We start from the raw sequence: 26,544 nt of genomic DNA, 5'->3' as shown, positions 1-26,544 counted from the left end.
TGAAGGCTTTGTATAGATAGAATATCTCAATTGAAACTCTTCCATTTATAGAATACCTTCTTTGGATGGAAAATCCCGTTTATGGGTAGAAGTCATCTATAGAAGGCCTTATTTGAATAAAATACCTCCTTTGAAAGCCTTCTATGGTTGGGAAATCTTCATAGAATGCATTCTGTGGATAGAAAATCTCTTTGAAGACATTTAATAAAAGGAAAATCTCTTCCATGGATGAAGACCTCTATAGAAGGTCTTATTAGGGAAGAAGACCTCTATAGAAGGTCTTATTTAGGAAGAAGACCTCTATAGAAGGCCTTATTTTGGAAGAAGACCTCTATAGAAGGCCTTATTTGGGAAGAAGACCTCTATAGAAGGTCTTATTTGGGAAGAAGACCTCTATAGAAAGTCTTATTTGGGAAGAAGACCTCTATAGAAGGCCTTATTTGGGAAGAAGACCTATATGGAAGGTCTTATTTGGGAAGAAGACCTCTATAGAAGGTCTTATTTGGGAAGAAGACCTCTATAGGTCTTTTTTTGGGAAGAAGACCTCTATAGAAGGTCTTATTTGGGAAGAAGGCCTTATTTGGGAAGAAGACCTCTATAGACGGTCTTATTTGGGAAGAAGACCTCTATAGAAGGTCTTATTTGGAAAGAAGACCTCTATAGAAGGTCTTATGTGTGAAGAAGACCTCTATAGAAGGCCTTATTTGGGAAGAAGACCTCTATAGAAGGTCTTATTTGGGAAGAAGACCTCTATAGAAGGTCTTTTTGGGAAGAAGGCCTCTACAGAAGGTCTTATTTGGGAAGAAGGCGTCTGTAGAAGGTCTTTTTAGGGAAGAAGACCTCTATAGAAGGTCTTTTTTGGGAAGAAGACCTCTATAGAAGGTCTTATTTGGGAAGAAGACCTCTATTGAAGGTCTTTTTTGGGAAGAAGACCTCTATCAAAGGCCTTATTTGGGAAGAAGACCTCTATAGAAGGCCTTATTTGGGAAGAAGACCTCTATAGAAGGCTTAATTGGGAAGAAGACCTTTATAGAAGGTCTTATTTGGGAAGAAGACCTCTATAGAAGGTCTTATTTGGGAAGAAGACCTCTATAGAAGGTCTTATTTGGGAAGAAGACCTCTATAGAAGGTCTTATTTGGGAAGAAGACCTCTATAGAAGATTTTATTTATGAAGAAGATCTCTATAGAAGGCCTTATTAGGGAAGAAGACCTCTATAGAAGGTCTTATTTGGGAAGAAGACCCCTATAGAAGGTCTTATTTCGGAAGAAGACCTCTATAGAAGGTCTTATATGGGAAGAAGACCTCTATAGAAGGTCTTATTTGGGAAGAAGACCTCTATAGAAGGTCTTATTTGGGAAGAAGACCTCTATAAAAGGTCTTTTGTGGGAAGAAGGCCTCCATAGAAGGTCTTATTTGGGAAGAAGACCTCTATAGAAGGTCTTATTTGGGAAGAAGACCTCTATAGAAGATCTTATTTATGAAGAAGATCTCTATAGAAGGCCTTATTAGGGAAGAAGACCTCTATAGAAGGTCTTATTTGGGAAGAAGACCCCTATAGAAGGTCTTATTTCGGAAGAAGACCTCTATAGAAGGTCTTATATGGGAAGAAGACCTCTATAGAAGGTCTTATTTGGGAAGAAGACCTCTATAGAAGGTCTTTTTTGGAAAGAAGGCCTCTATAGAAGGTTTTATTTGGGAAGAAGACCTCTATAGAAGGTCTTTTTGGGAAGGAGGCCTCTATAGAAAGTCTTATTTGGGAAGAAGTCCTCCATAGAAGGTCTTATTTGGGAAGAAGGCCTCTATAGAAGGTCTTATTTGAGAAGAACCTCTATAAAAGGTCTTATTTGGGAAGAAGACCTCTATAGAAGGCCTTATTTGGGAAGAAGACCTCTATAGACGGTCTTATTTGGGAAGAAGACCTCTATAGAAGGTCTCATTTAGGAAGAAGACCTCCATTGAAAGCTTTCTACTGATAGAAGACCTTGTTTGGAGCCCTTCTATGGAAAGAAAACAATCATTGAAAGCCTCCTATTGATTGAAACCTTCCTTGAAGGCCTCTCTTTAATAGAAAACCTACTGTGAAAGATTCTTTGGAGAAAATACGCCTTTTGAAGTTTTCCATGGATGTAAAACCTCTATAGAAGACCTCTATGAATAAAAAACCCTTCATGGAAGACCTTCTGCGGATAGAAAACACCTTTTGAATACCTTATTCCGATGGAAAACCTCCTCCGAAAGACTTCTGTGGATAAAAGACCTCATTTGAAGGCCTTCTATAGATAGAAGACTTCTTTCGAAACTCTTCAATGGATAGAAGACTTCTTTCGAAACTCTTCAATGGATAGAAGACCTTCTGTGGATGGAAAAACCCTTTTATGGGTAGAAGATATCTATAGAAGGCCTTTTTTGATTAGAAGATCTCTATAGAAGGTCTTATTTGGGAAGAAGACCTCTACAGAAGGCCTTATTTGGGAAGAAGACCTCTATAGAAGTTCTTATTTGGGAAGAAGAGCTCTATAGAAGGTCTTATTTGGGAAGAAGACCTCTACAGAAGGTCTTATTTAGGAAGACCTCTTATAGAAGGCCTTACTTGGGAAGAAGACCTCCATTGAAAGCCTTCTACTGATATAAGACCTTGTTTGAAGCCATTCTATGGAAAGAAAACCTTCATTGAAAGCCTTCTATTAATAGAAACCCTTCCTCCTTGAAGGCCTCTCATTGATAGAAAACCTACGGTGAAAGACTTTTTTGGAGAAAATACGCCCTTTGAAGTTTTCCATGGATGTAAAACCTCTATAGAAGACCTCTATGAATAAAAAAACCCTCCATGGAAGACTTTCTGCGGATAGAAAACATCTTTTTAATACTTTATAACGATGGAAAACCTCCTCCGAAAGACTTTTGTCGATAAAATAACTCCTTTGAAGGCCTTCTATAGATAGAAGACCTCTTTCGAAACTCTTCAATGGATAGAAGACCTGATGTGGATGGGAGGGAAACCCCTTTTATGGGTAGAAGACATCTATAGAAGGCCTTATTTGATTAGAATCTGTCCATAGAAGGTCTTCTAAGGCCTTCTATCGATGCAAAATCTCTATAGAAGAACTTCTTTGAAGACATTTAATAGAAGGAAAATCTCATCCATGGATGGAAAGCCTCTATAGAAGATCTTGTTTTGGGAAGAAGACCTCTATAGAAGGTCTTATTTGGGAAGAAGACCTCTATAGAAGGCCCTATTTGGGAAGAAGACCTCCATTGAAAGCCTTCTACTGATAGAAACCCTTCCTTGAAGGCCTCTCATTAATAGAAAACCTACTGTGAACGACTTTTTTTGGAGAAAATACGCCCTTTGAAGTCATTTTCCGGAAGGAAACCCTGTACAGAAAGGTGATATCCCTGATTAATTCCTTGCAGATTAATTCCTAAGTGTAATTCCATTTCCCGCCGAACTTTCTCATATTCTATTGACTGCTTACAAGTCCCCGAAATAACCGCAGTTCTTGTTCTGTTTTTTTCTATAGGCAGTGGAAGTTATAAAAATAAATTAATATCAAAACAGAACCAAGAAAAAAAAAAACAACAAACAAAGCATAACAAAATAATAATAAAAAGAAGAGCTATCTTCTCACACACACACTAGTCAAAATAAAAAGGGCAAAGATTTGAAAACAAAAAAAAGTTGCATATGCCAGGCCAAAGAGAGCAAAAAAAGCAAGCAGATAGAATCCACACACATTATTGTGCCAACTTTAAGCGCTGCAAAAACAGATCCAAAGGCAGTTCATCCTCTTGCATTAAAAAAATTTGTTGCGAAATGCCACAAGAACTTCAATAGAATGCGGAGGGAGGCAGGCAGGAAAGTGGTGAAGTGATGTGGAGGCAAAAGTTGAATGATGCCAAAGGCATCCAACGAACAAACTATGGGAAAAGTTTAAATGGGCCTACCGCCCACCGTCCAACGGCAAAATGCTGCATTATGTTTGCTGCAGCGGCGGCGGTCGGCATCATTTAAAGGCAATACAACAATGAGCAGTGTTGCCTCAGCAACAGCAGCAAAGCAAAAAAACGCTCAGCAGTCAGTCATCTACAAATTAAATTTAGTTCACAAATAATACAATAACCATGTCTTTCTTTCTTTCTTTTGTTGAAATGTTATTCTAGAAAGGGAATGGGGCAATGGAATGAGAATTTGCCGAAAGACCACATGTGATTATAAAATCTTATTGAGAAAAATATCACGGTGCGCCTTAACTAATTTTAAATGGAAAGTGCTTACACCTGGGAAGTTTTTGCAGATCCTGAAACTACAATGTTCATAGATGAGAAATGTCAAGAAACAAAAAAAAATCGCCGGAGGGATTTTCAAAAAATCGCGATTAAAATTCACATTTTTAGTGGTTCTTTAGGGTTTCACAATTTTGCTTGGAAACCGCGGGTCCTATATAAATGGGCCTAAAGAAAATGTTGTAGCTGTGAAAATTCTCCACAAGATTAACCTTTATGATATTTTCGTAGGTTTTACCGTTTTTGAGGTATAGAAGTTCAAATTGAGACAACGCACTGACTGTATCGCCTCCTTATAAAACAATGTCATTACTGCAATTTCCCAAATTAAACTTACATACATTTCGGTAAATGTTCCGAAAAAGCGAAATTGTCCCTGAATGCGTCTCCTTATCCTGGAAATGACAAGAAAATTATTATAAGAAACCCCAACAACCTTTGGAAAATAAATATACAAAAAATCTAAAAATTAAGAAATTTTGTCAGTTCTTTATTTTGCATATACCTCGGGTATTTGGTCAGCTACATTGGTCCGACTCAAGACAAATATAAATATCAGATATTCTGCTTTTAAAATAGACTTGATTTTTTGGATAGAAAATCGCATATTTCCAAATGTAATGGACCCAGGAAAACGGACTCTGCAAACATTTTCAAAAATTGGGATATAAAGATACTTCATTATTTTACGTATAACTCAGGTATTTTGGCAGGTACATAGACACGACTGAAGACAATTATGGAGATCAGACATCCTGCTTTAAAAATATATTAGATTTCTGAGGAGAAGTCCAACTATTTCCGATGTTATGACCACCATGAAATGATTCTGCAATTTTTTTTCAAAAATTGGGATACTACGCCTTTTGCTTATTTTCCCTATAACTCGGGTAGTTTGTCAGGTACATTGGCCTGACTCAATAGAATTATGAAGTTCAGACATCCTGCTTTTAAAATATATTTGATTTCTGAGGAGAAGTCCAACCATTTCCCATGTTATGGCCACCAAGAAATGAGTCTGCAAATTTTTTTAAAAATTGGGAAATCGAAAGATTTTGGTATTTTACCTATAACTCGGGTATTTTGTGAGGAACCTTCGACTGAAACAAGAGAATTATGGAGACCAGCTAATCAACTTTAAATATAAAATAGATTTTCGGAGAGAAACCCCATTATTTCCAAGGTTATGGAAAAATTGAGAAATTAGGACACTTTAATACTTTGGCCATACTTCGGGTATTTTGCAAGTTAGAAAGAAATCTGAGACCCATGGGTCTCAACTTTTTTCTATAGAAAACTCAACTTTTTTCTATAGAAAAATTTCTGAGACCCTTGGGTCTCAACTGTTTTCAATAGAACAAATTCTGAGACCCCTGGGTCTCAACTGTTTTCTATAGAAAAAATTCTGAGACCCCTGGGTCTCAACTGTTTTCTATAGAAAAAATTCTGAGACCCCTGGGTCTCAACTGTTTTCTATAGAAAAAATTCTGAGACCCCTGGGTCTCAACTGTTTTCTATAGAAAAAATTCTGAGACCCCTGGGTCTCAACTGTTTTCTATAGAAAAAATTCTGAGACCCCTGGGTCTCAACTGTTTTCTATAGAAAAAATTCTGAGACCCCTGGGTCTCAACTGTTTTCTATAGAAAAAATTCTGAGACCCCTGGGTCTCAACTGTTTTCTATAGAAAAAATTCTGAGACCCCTGGGTCTCAACTGTTTTCTATAGAAAAAATTCTGAGACCCCTGGGTCTCAACTGTTTTCTATAGAAAAAATTCTGAGACCCCTGGGTCTCAACTGTTTTCTATAGAAAAAATTCTGAGACCCCTGGGTCTCAACTGTTTTCTATAGAAAAAATTATGAGACCCCTGGGTCTCAACTGTTTTCTATAGAAAAAATTCTGAGACCCCTGGGTCTCAACTGTTTTCTATAGAAAAAATTCTGAGACCCCTGGGTCTCAACTGTTTTCTATAGAAAAAATTCTGAGACCCTTGGGTCTCAACTGTTTTCTATAGAAAAAATTCTGAGACCCCTGGGTCTCAACTGTTTTCTATAGAAAAAATTCTGAGACCCCTGGGTCTCAACTGTTTTCTATAGAAAAAATTCTGAGACCCCTGGGTCTCAACTGTTTTCTATAGAAAAAATTCTGAGACCCCTGGGTCTCAACTGTTTTCTATAGAAAAAATTCTGAGACCCCTGGGTCTCAACTGTTTTCTATAGAAAAAATTCTGAGACCCCTGGGTCTCAACTGTTTTCTATAGAAAAAATTCTGAGACCCCTGGGTCTCAACTGTTTTCTATAGAAAAAATTCTGAGACCCCTGGGTCTCAACTGTTTTCTATAGAAAAAATTCTGAGACCCCTGGGTCTCAACTGTTTTCTATAGAAAAAATTCTGAGACCCCTGGGTCTCAACTGTTTTCTATAGAAAAAATTCTGAGACCCCTGGGTCTCAACGTTTTTCTATAGAAAAAATTCTGAGACCCTGGGTCTCAACGTTTTTCTATAGAAAAATTCTGAGAACCCTGGGTCTCAACTTTTTTCTGAGACACCTGGGTCTCAACTTTTTTCTACAGAAAAAATTCTGAGACCCATGGGTCTCAACTTTTTTCTATAGAAAAAATTCTGATACCCATGGGTCTCAACTTTTTTCTATAGAAAAAATTCTGATACCCATGGGTCTCAACTTTTTTCTATAGAAAAAATTCTGAGACCCATGGGTCTCAACTATTTTCTATAGAAAAAATTCTGAGACCCATGGGTCTCATCTTTTTTCTATAGAAAAAATTCTGAGACCCCCATGGGTCTCAACTTTTTTCTATAGAAAAAATTCTGAGACCCCCATGGGTCTCAACTTTTTTCTATAGAAAAAATTCTGAGACCCCCATGGGTCTCAACTTTTTTCTATAGAAAAAATTCTGAGACCCCCATGGGTCTCAACTTTTTTCTATAGAAAAAATTCTGAGACCCCCATGGGTCTCAACTTTTTTCTATAGAAAAAATTCTGAGACCCCCATGGGTCTCAACTTTTTTCTATAGAAAAAATTCTGAGACCCCCGTGGGTCTCAACTTTTTTCTATAGAAAAAATTCTGAGACCCCCGTGGGTCTCAACTTTTTTCTATAGAAAAAATTCTGAGACCCCCGTGGGTCTCAACTTTTTTCTATAGAAAAAATTCTGAGACCCCCGTGGGTCTCAACTTTTTTCTATAGAAAAAATTCTGAGACCCCCGTGGGTCTCAACTTTTTTCTATAGAAAAAATTCTGAGACCCCCGTGGGTCTCAACTTTTTTCTATAGAAAAAATTCTGAGACCCCCGTGGGTCTCAACTTTTTTCTATAGAAAAAATTCTGAGACCCCCGTGGGTCTCAACTTTTTTCTATAGAAAAAATTCTGAGACCCCCGTGGGTCTCAACTTTTTTCTATAGAAAAAATTCTGAGACCCCCGTGGGTCTCAACTTTTTTCTATAGAAAAAATTCTGAGACCCCCGTGGGTCTCAACTTTTTTCTATAGAAAAAATTCTGAGACCCCCGTGGGTCTCAACTTTTTTCTATAGAAACTCTTTTTTCTATAGAAACTCTTTTTTCTATAGAAAAAATTCTGAGACCCATGGGTCTCAACTTTTTTCTATAGAAAAAATTCTGAGACCCATGGGTCTCAACTTTTTTCTATAGAAAAAATTCTGAGACCCATGGGTCTCAACTTTTTTCTATAGAAAAAATTCTGAGACCCCCGTGGGTCTCAACTTTTTTCTATAGAAAAAATTCTGAGACCCATGGGTCTCAACTTTTTTCAAAGGAGGTCTTCTCTCGAATCGCCGTAATTTTCATCCCCTGCACGCATTCAATTTGAACCCCTTCGAAGCAACTCAGTACGTTTTCCATAATTTAAAGACATCTCTCCGATTACAACAACATCTGTTTTTCTTCTAAACGATTCCCATTATCATATTAACCTCTTTTTTTTTTCGTTCAAAATCTTCCAAATCGCATAGTGGTATGTGTCTGTGTGTATTTAACCCGCATAATATACATTGTATAGAGATATGGCATGAAATGAAGAGGAACGAAACAGCAACAACAACAATAACAAAATGGAAAAAATTGCTTATTGGGCAAATATTTAAAGTACGTGATCCAGCAATTTAATGGGAATTTTTCATTTCTTCATATGGATGGAAAAAAGAGTAGCAGAATACATGCTGGCCGGCTGGCTGGATGTTGGCTGGAAATGGCGTAAACTTTTAAAGGGAAAATTTATGCAATCGCCGCCAACACCACAACACACATGTCCACAAATACCTACACACAAGTAAAAATAACCATAGAGTGAGTATGGAAAGGCTTGCAGAAGAAAAAAAAAAAAACAAAACACAAATTCGAATGAAACTGAAATAATGACAAAAACAAAGACTGACGTTGCTTTTGCCAGACGTACGTAGTTGTTGGATTTTTTTTTGTTTCTTACAACAACAAAACCCAGTTCTCTGATGGTGACGGAAAGGAAATGCATAAAATTGTGGCCATTACTTTGAAAAAAAAAAAGAACTGCTTCTTTGCCATAACACCCACCTCCACACAACAACAAAACAAAAGATGCAAGAATCAAAGTAAACAAATAAGAGTCGAGTCATGTGTTGGCTGAATGACTGACTGGCTCGCTGGTTAGCTGGCTGGCTGGTCGGATGCATTAAACAGGAAATCAAAACAAAATTTTGCAAAGAAAAAAAAAATTTAATAAAAACCTACCGATTTTATTGTTGCTGTTGCGTATAAACAATCCGTTAAAAGTTCATTGCATTTCTTTGCAGAAAAACAAGATTGATTCCTAAATGATGAATTGTTGCTGTTATCTTTCTTTATCTTGCCAAAAAAAGAAGAAAAAAACAGAACAGAACAGACCGAAGTAAGGTAAATAAACACCGAAATTCTTGGAATTATTCGAATGAATGAATTTTTTAAATAAATAAACATATCCACTTTTGTTTACTTCCTAATTAGGGAATGCTGAAAAATACAGATCTTCTTGTCATTAATTTCTCGAGAAAAATATTTACATTAAAGTTTTCATCAAACGTAATTGATGGTGGACAGCAGAACATGCAAAACTTTCGTATCAAAGTACCCGGCTAAAACAAGCAAATTTTCCCTTAAAACTTATCCGTACCTCATATTCCATAAATCACCTACGTGTAGCGAAAACTTGTCCTCCGAAAACTTGTCTCTGTATCGAAAACTTGTCCACGAAAGCATTTCTGTATGAAAAATTATCCCTGAAAGCATCACTGTATCGAATGTTTGTCCCTGAAAACAACTCTGTATCGATAACTTGTCCCTGAAAGCGACCCTGTATCCAAAACCTGTCCCCGAAAGCGTCTCTGTATCAAAAGCTTGTTCCTCAAGATGTCTTTGTATTGAAATCTTGTCCCTGAAATCGTCTCTGTATCAAAAACTTGTCCCTGAAATCATCTCGGTATCGAAAACTTGTATCTGTAAACGTCTCTGCATCGAAAACCTGTAACCGAAAGCGTCTCGGTATCGAAAACCTGTCCCGGAAAGCTTATCTGTAACAAAAAAAAATGTCACTGAATGCGTCTCTGTATAGAAAATGTATCCCCGAAATCGCCTCTGCATCGAAAATGTACCCCTCAAAGCTCCTCTACATCGAAAACTTATCCCTGAAAACATCTCTGTGCAAAAAAGTTGTCCCTGAAAGCATCTCTGTATCGACAGCTTGTCCGCGAAAGCATCTCTATGTCGACAACGTGTCCCTGAATGCGTCTCTGCAAAACTTTAGCCTGAAGGCGTCTCTGTATAGAAAAATTGTCCCCGAAAGCATCTGCGTATCAAAAATTTGTTCCGAAAACATCTCTGTATCGAAAATTTTGTTCCTGAAAGCATCTCCGTAGCGACAACTTGTCCCCGAAAGCATCTGCATGTCGACAACTTGTCCCTGAATGCGTCTCTGTATCGAAAACTTTGTCTTGAAGGCTTCTCTGTATTGGAAATTTGTCCCTGAAAGTGTCTCTATATAGGATAATTGTCCCCGAAAGCATCTGTGTATCAAAAATTTGTCCTGAAAGTATCTCTTTATCGAAAATTTGTTCCTGAAAGCATCTCTGTAGCGACAACTTGTCCCCGAAAGCATCTCTATGTCGACAACTTGTCCCTGAATGAGTCGCTGTATCGAAAACTTCGCCTTGAAGGCGTCTCTGTATTGGAAATTTGTCCCTGAAAGTGTCTCTGTATAGAAAAATTGTCCCCGAAAGCATCTGTGTATCAAAAATTTGTCCCGAAAGTATCTCTTTATCGAAAATTTGTTCCTGAAAGCATCTCTGTAGCGACAAATTGTCCTCGAAAGCATCTCTATGTCGACAACTTGTCCCTGAATGCGTCGCTGTATCGAAAACTTTGCCTTGCAGGCGTCCCTGTATTGGAAATTTGTCCCTGAAAGTGTCTCTGTATAGAAAAATTGTCCCCGAAAGCATATGTGTATCACAAAAATTTGTCCCGGAAGCATCTCTGTATCGAAAATTTGTTCCTGAAAGCATCTCTGTAGCGACAACTTGTCCCCGAAAGCATCTCTATGTCGACGAATGCGTCGCTGTATCGAAAACTTTGCCTTGAAGGCGTCTCTGTATTGGAAATTTGTCCCTGAAAGTGTCTCTGTATAGGAAAATTGTCCCTGAAAGGATATGTGTATCAAAAACTTGTCCTGAAAGCATCTCTGTAGCGACAACTTGTCACTGAAAGCATCTCTGCATTGAAAACATGTCACCAAAATCATCTCTGTATCTGTCTCTGCATTGAAACTTGTCTCCGAAAGCATCTCTGCATCGAAAACTTGTCCCTGAAGATGTATCTGCATCTAAAACCTGCTCCCGAAAGCACCTCTGTATCGAAAACCTATCCTAAAAGCGTCTTTGTATTAAAAAATTGCCCTCGAAAGCATCTTTGTATCGACAAATTGTCCCTGAAAGTAACTCCGTGTTGAAAACTAGCCTGAAAGCATCCTCTGTATAAAAAAGTTGTCCCCAAAAGCACCTCTGCATCGAAAACTTGCCCTGAAAGCGTCGCTGTATCGAAATCTTGTCCCCGAAACCGTCTTTGTATCGAAAATCGTTGTCGAAAACTTGTCCCCGAAATTGTCTCTGAATGGAAAACTTGTCCCTGAAGGTGTCTCTGTATCGAAATCTTTTTCCTGAAAGCATCTCTGTATAGAAAAGTTATCCCCGAACAGATCTATGTAACGAAAACTTATCCCCAAAACCGTATCTGTTTCGAAAACTAGTCCCTGAAAGCTGCACTGCATCGAAAACTTGTCCCTGAAAACATTTTTTCAACTAATTGTCCCTGAGAGCGCCTCTGTATCGAAAACTTTTCCCTGTAACGAAAACCTGTCGCCTAACGCATCTTTGTTTCAAAAACGTGTCCTTTAAGGCCTCTCTGTCCCCGAAAGCATCTCTGTATCGAAAATTTGTCTCCGAAAGCGTCGCTGTATCGAAAACTTGTCCCCTAAATTGTCCCTGAAAGCGACACCTTATCGAAAACTTGTCTCCGAAAGCGTCTCTGTATCGAAAATTTGTCCCTCAAAGCTCTTCTGCATCGAAAACTTATCCCTGAAACCATCTCTATGGAAAAAAAGTTATTCCTGAAAGAATCTCTGTAGCGACAACTTGTCCCCGAAAAAATCTCTGTATCGAAAACTTGGCCCTAACGGCGTCTCTGTATTAAAAATTCGTCCCTGAAAGCGTCTCTGTATAGAAAAATTGTCCCCGAGGGCATCTGTTTATCAAAAACTTGTCCCGATAGCATCTTTGTATCGAAAACTTGTCTCTGTTCTGATCTCTGTATCAAACGCTTGCCCTGAAAGCGTCTCTGCATTGAAACTTGTCTCCGAAAGCATCTCTGTATCGAAAACTTGTCCCTGAAGGTGTATCTGTATCTAAAACCTGCGCCCGAAAGCACCTCTCTATCGAAAACCTACCCTGAAAGCGTCTTTATATTGAAAAGTTGCCCTCGAAAGCATCTTTGTATGGACAAATTGTCCCTGAAAGTAACTCCGTATTGAAAACTAGCCTGAAAGCATCTCTGTATAGAAAAGTTGTCCCCGAAAGCATCTCTGCATCGAAAACTTGCCCTGAAAGCGTCGCTGTATCGAAATGTTGTCCCCGAAACCGACTTTGTATCGAAAATCTTTATCGAAAACTTGTCCCCGCAATTGTCTCTGTATGGAAAACTTGTCCCTGAAGGTGTCTCTGTATCGAAATCGTGTCCCTGAAAGCATCTCTGTATAGAAAAGTTGTCCCCGAACAGATCTATGTATCGAAAACTTATCCCCAAAACCGAAACTGTTTCGAAAACTAGTCCCTGAAAGATGCTCTGCATCGAAAACTTCTCCCTGAAAAAAATTTTCAACAAAATGCCCCTGAGTGCATCTCTGTATCGAAAACTTGTCCCTGAAGGAGTCTCTGTAACGAAAACCTGTCCCCTAAAGCATCTGTGTATCAAAAAGTTGTCTCGAAAGCATCTCTGTGTCGAAAATTTGTTCCTGAAAGCATCTCTGTAGCGACAACTTGTCCCCGAAAGCATCTCTTTGCCGACAACTTGTCCCTGAATGCGTCGCTGTATCGAAAACTTTGCCAGGCAGGCGTCTCAGTATTGGAAATTTGTCCCTGAAAGTGTCTCTGTATAGAAAAATTGTCCCCGAAAGCATCTGTGTATCAAAAACTTGTCCCGAAAGCATCTGTGTCAAAAATGTGTTCCTGAAAGCATCTCTGTAGCGAAAACTTGTCCCCAAAAGCATCACTATGTCGACAACTTGTCCCCGAATGCGTCGCTGTATCGAAAACTTTGCCTTGAAGGTCTCTGTATTGGAAATTTGTCCCTGAAAGTGTCTCTGTATAAAAAAAATTGTCCCCGAAAGCATCTGTGTATCATAAACTTGTCCCGAAAGCATCTCTGTGTCGAAAATGTGTTCCTGAAAGCATCTCTGTAGCGACAACTTGTCCCCGAAAGCATCTCTATGTCGACAACTTGCCCATGAATGCGTCGCTGTATCGACAACTTTGCCTTGAAGGCGTCTCTGTATTGGAAATTTGTCCCTGAAAGTGTCTCTATATAGGAAAATTGTCCCCGAAAGCATCTGTGTATCAAAAACTTGTCCCGAAAGCATCTCTGTGTCGAAAATTTGTTCCTGAAAGCATCTCTGTAGCGACAACTTGTCCCCGAAAGCATCTCTATGTCGACAACTTGTCCCTGAATGCGTCGCTGTATCGAAAACTTTGCCCCGAATGCGTCTCTGTATTGGAAATTTGTCCCTGAAAGTGTCTCTGTATAGGAAAATTGTCCCCGAAAGCATATGTGTATCAAAAACTTGTCCCCAAAGCATCTCTGTATCGAAAATTTGTTCCTGAAAGCATCTCTGTAGCGACAACTTGTCCCCGAAAGCATCTCTACTATGTCGACAACTTGTCCCTGAATTCGTCGCTGTATCGAAAACTTTGCCTTGCAGGCGTCTCTGTATTGGAAATTTGTCCCTGAAAGTGTCTCTGTATAGAAAAATTGTCCCCGAAAGCATCTGTGTATCAAAAATTTGTCCCGAAAGTATCTCTTTATCGAAAATTTGTTCCTGAAAGCATCGCTGTAGCGACAACATGTCCCCGAAAGCATCTCTATGTCGACAACTTGTCCCTGAATGCGTCGCTGTATCGAAAACTTTGCCTTGAAGGCGTCTCTGTATTTGAAATTTGTCCCTGAAAGTGTCTCTGTATAGAAAAATTGTCCCCGAAAGCATCTGTGTATCAAAAATTTATCCCGAAAACATCTCTGTAGCGACAACTTGTCCCCGAATGCATCTCTATGTCGACAACTTGTCCCTGAATGCGTCGCTGTATCGAAAACTTTGCCCTGAAGGCGTCTCTGTATTGGAAATTTGTCCCCGAAAGTGTCTCTGTATAGAAAAATTGTCCCCGAAAGCATCTGTGTATCAAAAACTTGTCCCGAAAGCATCTGTGTCGAAAATTTGTTCCTGAAAGCATCTCTGTAGCGACAACTTGTCCCCAAAAGCATCTCTACTATGTCGACAACTTGTCCCTGAATTCGTCTCTGCATCGCAAACTTTGCCCTGAAGGCGTCTCTGAATTGGAAACTTGTTCCTGAAAGTGTCTGTATAGGAAAACTTGTCCCCGAAAGCATCTTGTATCAAAAACATGTCCCGAAAGCATCTCTGTATCGAATAATTGTCCCTAAAAGCGTCTCTGCATTGAAAACATGTCCCCAAATTCATCTATGTATCGAACACTTGTCCCTGAAGGTGTAGCTGTACCTAAAACCTGCGCCCTAAACCACCTCTGCATCGAAAATCTACCCTGAAAGCGTTTTTGTATTGAAAAGATGTCCCCGAAAGCAACTTTGTATCGACAAATTGTCCCTGAAAGTAACTCCGTTTTAAAAACAAGCCTGAAAGCATCTCTGTATAGAAAAGTTGTCCCCGAAAGCATCTCTGCATCGAAAACTTGCCCTGGGGTCGCTGTATCGAAATGTTGTCCCTGAAACCGTCTTTGTATCGATAATCGTTATCGAAAACTTGTCCCCGAAATTGTCTCTGTATGGAAGGAAAACTTGTCCCTGAAGGTGCCTCTGTATCGAAGTCTTGTCTCTGAAAGCATCTCTGTATCGAAAACCTGTCCCCAAAATAGTATCTGTTTCGAAAACTAGTTCCTGAAAGCAGTTCTGCAATTGTCCCTGAAAATTTTTTTTCAAAAAAATTCCACTGAGAGCATCTCTGAATCGAATACATCGTGAATTTATATCCGAAAGCGTCATTGTATCGAAAACTTGTCCCTGAAGGAGTCACTGTATCGAAAATTTGTCCCCAAAACGTCTCTGTGTCGAAAACTTGTCTCTGAAAGCGTCTCTGCATTGAAACTTGTCTCCGAAAACGTCTCTGTATCGACAAATTTGTCCCCGAAAGCATCTCTGTATCGAAAACTTGTCCCCGAAATTGTCCCTGTATCGAGAACTTGGCTCTGAAGGCGGTCTGTATTGGAAAGTTGTCCCTGAAAACATTTTTCAACAAAATGCCCCTGAGTGCATCTCTAAATCGAAAACATCGAGAATTTGTATCCGAAAGCGTCTCTGTATCGAAAACTTGTCCCTGAAGGAGTCTCTGTATCGAAAACCTATCCCCGAAAGCACCTCTATATCAAAAACTTGTCCCCGAAAGCGTCTCTGTATAGAAAATGTGTCACCAAAACGTCTGTGTATCGAAAATTTGTCTCTGAAAGCGTCTCTGCGTTGAAAACTTTTCCTGAAAGCATCTCTGTATCGACAACTTATCCCCGAAAGCACCTCTGTATTGAAAACTTGTCCCCGAAAGCGTCTCTGTATCAAATACTTGTCTCCGAAAGCATCTCTGTGTCGAAAACTTGTCCCCGAATGTGTCTCTGTATCGAAATTTTCTCCCTGAGAGCATCTATGTATCGAAAATTGGCCCAGAATGCGTCTCTGTAACGAAAACTTATCCCTGAAGCATCTCTGTATCGAAAACGTGTTCCTAAAAGCGTCTATGTATCGAAAACTAGTTCCTGAATGCATCTCTGTATCGAATACTTGTCTCTGAAAGCGCCTCCGTATAGAAAATCTGTCCCGAAAGCGTCTCCGCATAGAAAATCTGTCCCTGAAAGCGTGTCTCTGCATGAAAACCTCCAAAAGATATTCTGTAGACAGAAGACCTACTTTAAGCGCCATCTATGCATGAAAAAGGTCCATAGAAAGAATTGTATAATGGAAAACTTCCATAGAAAGCCTTCTGTCGATAAAAGACATCCATTTGAAGGCCTTCTCTGGATAGAAAACCTCCGTCGAAGATCTTCTGTAGCTATAAGACGTACATCGAGCGCTTTCTATGGATGATAAACCTCCATAGAAGTTTTCCTGTGATAGAAACATCTTTTGAAGACCTTCTAAATAGAAGACGTCCTTTGAAGGTTTCTATGGCTGAAAAAACCTCTATAGTAGAGCTTATTTGCATAGAAGCTCACATTTGAAGGCTTTATATGGATAGAAGAACTTCATAGGTCTTCTGGGGATAAAGACCACTTCTGAAGACTTTTATGGATGGAAAATCTCTGTAGAAGGCTTTATTTGGATAAAATACTTTCTTTGAAAGCCTTATTTGGATAAAGGACAAGTTTAGTGAAATATCAGTTTAGTGAAGACGTATCGTATAGAGCCGTTCTGCAAATATGCTGCAGTCATGTTCTCGGAACTTAGAGAATTTCTATTTTCGTCAATCATTTTGAGGAATCAATAGCATTCGAATTAGTCACATAATTCTTTGGAGAAACCCAGCGTAATATGCTTTTTTCTAAAATTTTACCAACAGATTAGTTTTCACGTATCGTACAGTATGGCGTAATATTATCCATTTCCAGTTTAGTATACACGTAACGTATAGCGTAGTAATGTAACGTTTTGTGCCAGACAACTTCCTTAATAATTCGCTAAGCATTTTTCTAAGGCAGTAATCGTAAAATAAGTTATTTTTTAACTATTTTCAATGAGATTAGTGTGTACGTACCGTACAGTGTTGCATTGTAACGTTTTGAAGTTAGTTCTTTAAAACTTCGATAATTTTCCTTAGAAATAATTCATAGAATCATTATAAATAATCGTAGTAAGGAGTTTATTGCTAAAATAAATTCCCGTGATTTTTCTCCCGCTCTCGTTTATGTTAAAATAGCAGAGATACAAAACTCACGTGGAATTTACTATCAGAATAACCCCCTAAACAGCCTTACTCTGAATGTAAGCTTCCCGTGAGTTTTGTCCCTTTGCCGTTTCAACACAAAGCAGAAGTGAATTTACATTCAGAAAAAGGCTGAGTATGTTTTTTTTTCAAACTTCACAAGTAGATTAGTGTACACGTAACGTAATATTTACATTCAGAATAAGACTGAGCATGGTTTTTTAAACCTTAGAAGTAGATTAGTGTACACGTACCGTAATATTTACATTCAGAATAAGGCTGAGTGCGTTTTTTTAAACTTTACAAGTAGATTAGTGTACACGTAACGTAATATATTGTCTTGAAATGTAATATATGCCATTGAAAAGTTGAGATTTCTTCAAAGTTATCTTTTCATAGCCAAGTTTTTGGGTCTTTTAAAGAAATTTTTAAATAAAAATCATGTCCATATTCCCCTTACATGCCACATTAATTTATTGCAACAATAGCTTCACAGTTGAAATAGCAACAAAAAAACTGAAAAATAAACCAAATCGAAGAAAAGTAGAACATCAAATTTCAATTTTCCAATGCGAAACAAAGAAAACTGTGTGTGCCCGTAAAATAATGAAAGGGAATTGAAAAGGAAAATATTTGAATAAGAAGAATAAAATGTTGAGCAAACGAGCGAGCAAGCGAGGGAAAAAGGTCAGCTGAAATGAATAATAACCCTAGTCGGAAATGAAGAAGAAGAAAAAAAAAACAAAAACTGAAACGAAACGAAACTATTGTGAATTGAAATGTAAATAATAAACTGACAAATTAAACGTACAAACAAAGAACAATGCCGATAGACAAATGATCAAAAGGAAAGGGAGGGAGGAACGGAGGAGAAACATGGGAAAATTGGAAAATATGCTTTGTGAGATAAGTAACGAATGAAAGAAAGGGTGGTGGAGGTTGAAAGTTAGTTTGGGAAAAGTCATGTTTGCCTGACCCCATTAACGAAAAATTGGAAAAATATTGAGGACAAATTTGGTTGAGGGCATGTGCAAATAACGGCATGCAGTCGATGCGATGGGTGATGGAATTAAAAACTTGATTACAATATTAAAGTTTATTTCCTTCCATTTTCTGTATTTTCCTACTTTAATATCAATTGTGTGGCATTTGATTTATTTTTAATTTAATTAAGACGACCACGTTGTTATTTCTCTTTCCTCCAAACAAATCCCCCTCAACAACTTCCGTGCCATTTACATCCTGTTTTTGGCAACCAAAAACTGCCTTAGTTGGGGTTCATTTCTCCCCACTGGGAACTAAAGCCACTTTGTGCAACATTTTGAGTGCCGTTAAATGGGCTAGACATGCCACAGGGGCCAATTTCTGTGTGTGCCACATTTATGGTGGGGAGAACCTGCGAAAAATAGTTAAGAAGGATAGCGTTGGCAGGCATATGCTTTAATATGTCTAGCAGCCAGATCCCCTCTACTGCCTTCGTCTTTTCTCCCCTCCTTAACTCAAATGACATAATGTTTCACACATCTAAGCAGGTTTAATATGACTTTGTCGCAACTTAATAACTTGTCAGGCCATGTGACTTGGCTACTGTTTTGAAAGGCTACTTGCTGGGAGTTTTTCTTTTTTTTTTGTGGCGGAGGGGGGACAGACTACTTTACTTGTAACCCAGCACCATAAAGTGCTATGTCTATGTTTGCTCAAGCTCTCGCCGCCCCAAAGGGAGTCTACGTGTATATGCGTGTGTGTGTTGCCTTATATATGTGACCATATTAAATTGTATGCTTTTGCACCAACACAATTTCTTTGTAATTAAAACTAATTAAAAAAATTATGATACTTGAAAGACAACAGCAACAACAGAAACGCACGCTCAAGTATGTTTGCAACATACTCATACATTCAAGTTACATCAATTTACGCCTGACTATAAACGAGGGAAGCTACAATAAGCAACTGGGAAGATAGCAAAAACCAATATCACGCAAGTCTATTGTTGGGTATATATTAGGTCTTGAAGATATAGATCTTCTATTAAAGGCCTAAAATCCCTCCTATGCCTTCAAAGGAGATCTCCTATTCATAGAAGACCTTTATGTGTAGGCTTTCAGCCTTTAGAAGGCCACCAAAATAAGTCTTCTATTACGAAACCATACATTACGATACAGGTACACTAATTCTATTGTAGAAAGTAAGAAAAAAGACTCTCAGCTTATTTCTAAGGAAAACTATTATCGACGAGAAAACTTTCGAAGTTTCAAACAACTGCAAGACGTTGCGTTACGACATTATACGTTACGTGTACACTAAAAAATACAGTAGTATTCCCTAATTACTTCTATTGTTATGGTTTCCGAAAAAATTTTGTGAAAAATGAATTTCTGAAACTGTTAAGGCAACAAATGTTACATTACGATACTATACGATACGTGTACACTAATCTACCTTTAATAAGCATGAAAACAAGGTTTCTCTCACTAAATTTTAATGCTATTTGATTGCTCAAAATAATTGCCGAAAAAGAATTGCTCAATATTCCGAGCATATTTCTGCAATACGTTACACTTTGACTCGCTACGATACGTCTTCACTAATCTATGATTAAAAACCGTTATTACACAAATATTCACTGATTTTTCTATGAGTTGAGTTCCAAAAAATGTTTACCAACATAAAAGCAAATCCGAAACCTTCAAATTGAAATAATTTAGAATTTTTTACGATACATAGGGTATTTTTTTTATGGAACACTCTAGTTTGACCTCCAAAAAAGGTTTTATGTGGAACAAAGATCTTTCAATAGAAGGAAAACCTAAAAAAAACTCTTTACCTGAAATAAATCCTCCATAAAGGTATTTTGTGGAACGAAATCTTCCAATGAAGGCCCCCTTTGCCCAGAATACCTTTTTTGAAGGTATTCTCTCAATATTGCTCTCCAAAGAAGGCTTTCTGTGGAACAAAGACCTTCCAGAGGGTTTTCTATGGAAAGAAGGCCTCAAGGAAGCTCTTCTGATTGAAGAAGACCTCAAAGAAGCTCTTCTAATTAAAGAAGACCTGCAACAAGAACTTCTGTAGAAAGAAAACTTCCAAAGAACATCATCTTTCCACAGAAGACCTTCTTTGTTGGTTTTCTCTCAATTTTGGCGTCTAAAGAAGATTTTGTGTGGAACAAACACCTCCCAGAGGGTCTTCTATGGAAAGAAGACCTCAAAAGAAACTTCTCTATTGAAAGAAACCCTCCAAAGAAACCTCAAAAGAAACTTCCCTATTGAAAGAAACCCTCCATAAATGACTTTAGTGGAGAGAAAACTTTCATACAAATTAATCCTTCCACAGAAGACCATTTTGTTGGTCTTATCTCAATCTTGGTCTTCAAAGAAGGTTTTATGTGGAACAAAAACCCTACCAGAGGGTCTTCTATGGAAAGAAGACCTCAAAAGAAGTTGTTCTGTTGTAGGAATGCCTCCATAAAGGTGTTCTGTGGAAAGAAAACTTTCAAAGAAGATCATCTTTCCGCAGAGGACCTTTTTTTCTTGGTCCTTCACTCGCTGTTGGCCTCCTAAGGATTTATGCGGAACAAGGATTTTCCAAGAGGGTCTTTTATGAAAAGATGACCTCAAAAGAAGCTCTTTTGTTGAAAGAAAACTTCCATAAGGTCTTCTGAGGAAAGAAAACTTCCAAAGAAGATCATCTGTACACAATATTGATCTCCAAAGAATGTTTTATGTGGAACCAAGACCTTCCAAGAGGGTCTTCTATGGAAAGAATACATCAAAAGAGGTTCTTTTTTATAAAGAAAACGTGCAAAAATATAAGGCCTTCTATGGAAGCATTTCATCCATAGGTCTTTAATGAAGGTATTTCATCCATATAAAGCCTTCTTAAAAGATCTTCTATCTATAAGAGGCTTTCGCGGGGTCTATAAAATGGTCTTCTTTGGAGATTTTCCGTCCAAAACAGGCCTTCAGACTAAATACCCTATCTATAGAAGGACTTCTATGGAAGCATTTTACACAGAGGTCTTCTATGAAGATCTTTCATCCATAGAAGGCCTTCTTTGACGATCTTCTATCCATCAGAGGCTTTTACACAAGAGGTTTTCCATCCATAGAAGGCTTTCTACGGAGTGTTTACACCCAGAGAAGGTTTACAAAAGGGATATTCTATCCATAGAAGGTATTATATGAAGTATTTTATCCCCAGGGGTTCTATGAAGGTACTTCCCACATTGAATGGCTTTCTTTAAAGATCTTCTATCCACGGAAGACTTTCAAAGGACGTTTCCCATCCATAGAAGGTCTTCTGTGGAGGGTTTGAAAAGAGAAATTTTATCCATAGAAGGCCTCTTTGGAAGTATTTTATCCATAGGTCTTCTATAAAGTCCATTCATCCGTATGAGGCCTATCAATATAAGTCTTTTACAAAGGTTTCCCATCAATAGAAGGTCCATTATGGAAGCCGTTCATCCATTTGTGGCCTTCCATGGAGGTTTTACACCCCCAGAAGGATTTCATAAGAGGTCTTCTATTCATAGAAAGCCTCCTGTGGAAGTATTTTATTCATAGGAGGTTTTTCATCCATATATGGCCTTCTATGGATGTTTTACATCCCCGTAATTGGGTTTTATCTCCACAGAAGGCCTTCAAAAAAGGTCTTCTATCCATAATTTGTCTTCTATGGAAGTATTTTATCCATAGTAGGTCTTCTATCCACAGAAGGCCATAGAAGGCTTCCACAGAACGTTTTTTATGAGGGTTCTCCATCCATGTAATGCCTTCTATTGAGGTTCTACATCCACGAAATGCCTTCAAAAGAGGTCTTCTATACAAAGAAGAAATACAAATCAATCTGACTGGGACACAGATAACTAAGAACGAGGTAGAATACGCACTCAACGCTCTTAAGGAGAATAAAGCATCAGGCCCTGACGAAATTCCCTCAGAGGTACTGAAATTGATAGATGGAGATAATATAAGCCTACTCGTAAAACTCTTTAATCACGTATATGATACCGGAAAATACCCGTTAGACTGGCTTAAATCAAGGTTCATTACTATACCAAAAAAGAACAACGCCAAAAGATGCGAAGAATTTAGGCTTATAAGCATTATGAGTCATGCATTAAAAATATTCCTGCGCGTAATACATAGACGTATATACTCTAAGTGTGAACTGTCAATGGGAGCCACTCAGTTCGGTTTTAAGGAAGGAATGGGAACTAGGGAAGCTCTACTAAGCATTCAAATATTAATACAGAAGTGCCGAGATGTACATAAAGATGTATATATGTGTTTCATTGACTATGAAAAAGCCTTTGATACCGTCCTTCATGATAAGCTAATGCACATCCTCACAACGATTGGAATAGATGATAAAGAAATACGATGTATAAAAAACCTATACTGGAATCAAACGGCATATGTTGACATTGATGGGGAATTGACTGAGGAATTTTCAATTTCAAAGGGCGTCCGACAAGGTTGCATACTCTCTCCGCTACTATTTAATATATATTCCCAGATGATATTTATGGAAGCCATCGAATCGGAGAAAATTGGCATAAGCATATACGGAACACTTATTAATAACATACGATATGCAGACGATACAACACTATTAGCTGGTAGCATATCTGGACTTCAGAAATTAATCGACAAACTTACACATGTAAGTGAAACGTATGGACTTAAAATCAACACTAGGAAGACTAAATACATGGTAATAAGTCGAAATAACTTACCTAGCAATTTCAAATTAAAGATTAACGACTCCGAAATTGAAAAAGTCAATACCTTTAAATATCTGGGAATCAATATAAACGACAAATGGAATATATCCAATGAAATAAAGTGCCGTATAGAGATGGCTAGAGACGCCTTCTATAAATACTACAAAGTACTAACGAGTCACGACATTGGTATCCAAACAAAACACAGATGTATAAAATGTTACGTGTGGTCTGTTCTTTTATATGGCGCAGAAACTTGGACGCTAAAAACAAGCGACATGAAAAGACTCGAATCCTTTGAGATATGGATATACCGAAAAGTTCTAAAAATACGGTGGACAGACCGAATGAATAATAACGAAGTTCTTAGGAAAATGAATGCGAATAGGGAGCTAATAAGAACTATCAAAAGCCGAAAAGTGTCATATCTGGGACACATCATGAGAAATAACAAATACAAAATACTGCAAAACATTATCAAAGGAGTGATTGAAGGAAGACGAACCAGGGGCAGAAAAGAACTCTACTGGCTGAAAAATATCCAAACCTGGACCGGACTCCAAGACGAAAGAAGCCTTCTAAATGCTGCGAGAAATAGAGATCTTCAATTAATATGAAATGTTCTAAAATATTCACTTTATCACTTAAAATTGTAAAAATATTGTATAATCGCATATATCCGAACATCGGATGTGCAAATAAAGAAGAAGATACAAAGAAGGCTTTCTGTGGAAATCTTTTGTCCAAAGGAGGTATTCAACCATCCTTTCCCAGAAAGTTTTCTATGCATAAAATATATTTTTGGAGGTCTTCCATCCAGTGAAGACATTCTATGGAAGTTTTTCATCCAAAGAAGAGGTTCTATGGGGGTCCTCTAATAATAGAATACGTTCTATGGAGGTCCTCCAATTATAGAAGAGCTTCTATGGAGGTCCTACAATTATAGAAGACCTTCTATGAAGGTCTTCCATCAACATGAGACCTTTTACGAAAATCTTCATCCATAGGCTTTCAAAGAAGGTTTTCTATCTACAGAGAAGTTTTTATGGAAGTATTTTATGCACAGAAGGGTTCTCTGGAAGTCCTGCATCCATATAAGATCGTTTATGGAGGTCTTTCATCCATGTAAGGCCTTCTACGGAGGTTTTCTAACCACAGAAAGTCTTCTTCTATTCGTAGAAGGCCGTCTATGGATGTCTTTTATCTACCATCCGTAGAAGGCCGTCTATGGAGGTCTTTTATCTACCATCCGTAGAAGGCCGTCTATGGAGATAGTCTATCCATAGAAGGCCTTCACAGAAGGTTTTCTATCCACAGAAGGTCTTTTATGGAGGCCTTTTATCCATTGAAGACATTCTATGAAGGTTTTCCACTTATTGGAGACTTCCCACAGGGTATTTTGTAAGCATTGAAAGTATTTTATGGAAATATTCTGTTCATTGAAGGCCTTCAAAAGGGGTCTGATGTTCATAGAAAGCCTTCAACGGAGGTTTACCATCCATAGAAGGCCTTCAAAAGAGGCATTCTTAATGTAGATGGTCTTCTATAGGCTTTCTATGAGGATCTACTATCCAGAGAAGTCTTCTACAGGAGAGTTTCTGTCCATAGAAGACATTCATCATCTATTCATAGAAAGTATTCAGAGAAGTTATTCTATCGTAGAAGACCTTTTATAAAGGTCCTCCAAAAATAGGAGGCCTTCACAGAAGGTCATGTAGGTATGTACAGAAGGCTTTTTATGGACGTATTCCACCCATAGAAGACCTTCAATTGAGAAGATCTTGATAGGAGGCATTCAATATAAATCTTTTATCTATCGAAGACCTTCCGCAAAGGTTATCTATCCACAAAATACCTATTACGGACCATAGAAACCTTCTATAGAGGTCATCTATCCCCAGACCTTTATGGAAGTTCTAATTTATGCCTCCACCTACCACAAAATCTTAACAATATTCAAATAAAACCAAATTTTTTTATCTTAAAAAAACTGGCCAATTTTACCTTCGGTGGTGATAAAGCACCCTCTCTCCTACCTCCTGCTTCCAACAATCACCTTCATCACATGCTCATTGATAGGCATTTCATGGTAAATTACATTTGTAAATCACATGTCGCCACCTCAAAAAAAAATAATTCTTAAATTGATTTATGGCGAGTAGAGAATCATTTTGTTTTATAAAATAAATTTGTTCTTGATTAAAAAAGAAGGGCCTCGAATTACAACAACAAAAACACAAACAACAAATTTACATTTTCTTTTAAATAAATGGGTCCAAAATCAGACTATCTATCTCTCCTCCCAAACAAACACACAACCCAACAAAGACAATGGCGACTGACAGTTGTAAGAGGAAATATTTCCATTTTACAACAATAACAAGAAGAACAAAAAGATTACAAAATATCAACATTATTATAATGTAATATTACTACAGCAACAAATACCCATAGAGATACACTTCAGAGATAAATGTGTTGCTTCTCTCAACAAAATTCATGAGATGAACGGATAGAAATGCTTCATATGACTCTCTCCCCATACCGTAACGCAGAGAACCTTGTCTTTCTCTGGATGTTTCTGTGGCAAAAACGAAAAAACGCCGACAATAAAAAATGTCGAGGTAAAGTTAAGAAACACACAAACAATAATAGCCAAAAATTAAATGACAGTCCAACTGACAGTCATAGCGACAGACTAGACCTATATAATGTCGAGCAGAAGACATACAGACAAAAACTCATGTAAAAAACATAAAGCAACAAACATAACAAGGAGGGGGGGACAGACCGACCGACCAAAAAAATATGCGAACAAATAAATTCCTCAAAAGACGACAACGACTACGACGAAACAAAAAGCGGAAACGAGTGACAATAAAAATATTTACGAAAAAAGAACAAAAAAAAAAACAACAAAACTAAACCAAAGCAAAGTAGTTGCTCCTCAGCAAGAGGAAGAGATGTAGAAACCCCAATATACAACTTTATTGTTGTAATAAGAACAACTCTAAGCAGCAGCAACAAGAACAACAATATTTTCCAGCTCCTCCATTTGTACTTCACATGGTCTTTGTGTGTGAGTCTGTTTTTTTAAAGAGGGGAGCAAGCAATGCTTCTTGTAAGGTTTTATAGAGTGCTTAGCCAGGGGGAATGGGAGGGAAACCACCAAAATTAAAAACAATTTCAAATGATGGCAGATTGATAAGTTTATGAACGCTGGTTGTTCATCATCAGCATTGTCATCATTACATAGGAAAGCCGCGGAGCAGAGGGATGTGGGAGGAATTGTGTTTAAAGTGCATAGCAACATTTATGGCGCAATAAAATTTACACAATTAAGTTGAGGGGCACAGTGGAAGATTTTTTATTCACCGAAAGCCAGAAACATCAGAGAGACTTTAAAAGGAGGTTTCCCATCAATAGAAAGAGGTTTTTCTTACATGGAAGGCCTTTAATGGAGTTTTTTCCAATTCTTCTATTCATAGAAGGCCTTCTATGGAAGGTCTTGCATGTGTAGTCGGTTCTACACGGAGATCTTCTATTCACAGAAGGCTTTCACAGAAACTTTTCTATAAGTAGAGGACATTTTATGGAGGTCTTTCATCCATAGAAGGCCTTCAAAAGATTTATTTTAGCCATAAAAACCTTTCAACGATAGCTTTCTTCCCTTCAAAAAACGGTATTTTTATCCATAAAAAACCTTTCAAGAGTTCTTTTCCTCCCAGAGAAGATATCCTTCCTTTAAACTGCACATTGCGTTACCTATACGTTGTCGACTAATCACATT

At 38.0% G+C, this 26,544-nt stretch overlaps 1 protein-coding gene and 1 long non-coding RNA gene across 12 annotated transcripts in view; both read right to left on the bottom strand.

The window, feature by feature from the left end:
• pico (ras-associated and pleckstrin homology domains-containing protein pico) overlaps positions 1–26,544 on the bottom strand; it is a 132,563-nt gene that overhangs the window by 51,622 nt on the left and 54,397 nt on the right. The window lies entirely within an intron of this gene.
• On the bottom strand, positions 9,122–25,082 carry LOC141399872 (uncharacterized). The gene is made up of 3 exons (XR_012412011.1): positions 25,008–25,082; positions 24,759–24,875; positions 9,122–9,141 (listed from the first exon to the last, which is right to left on the bottom strand). It is a non-coding gene; the product is annotated as an uncharacterized lncRNA (long non-coding RNA).

This window comes from Musca autumnalis, unplaced genomic scaffold, assembly GCF_047663935.1.
Source record: "Musca autumnalis isolate F117 unplaced genomic scaffold, ASM4766393v1 scaffold_3, whole genome shotgun sequence".
Taxonomy (NCBI): Eukaryota; Metazoa; Arthropoda; class Insecta; order Diptera; family Muscidae; genus Musca; species Musca autumnalis.
The sequence above is the reverse complement of the archived record's forward strand: the minus strand, read 5'-3'. Positions and strand labels throughout refer to the sequence as shown.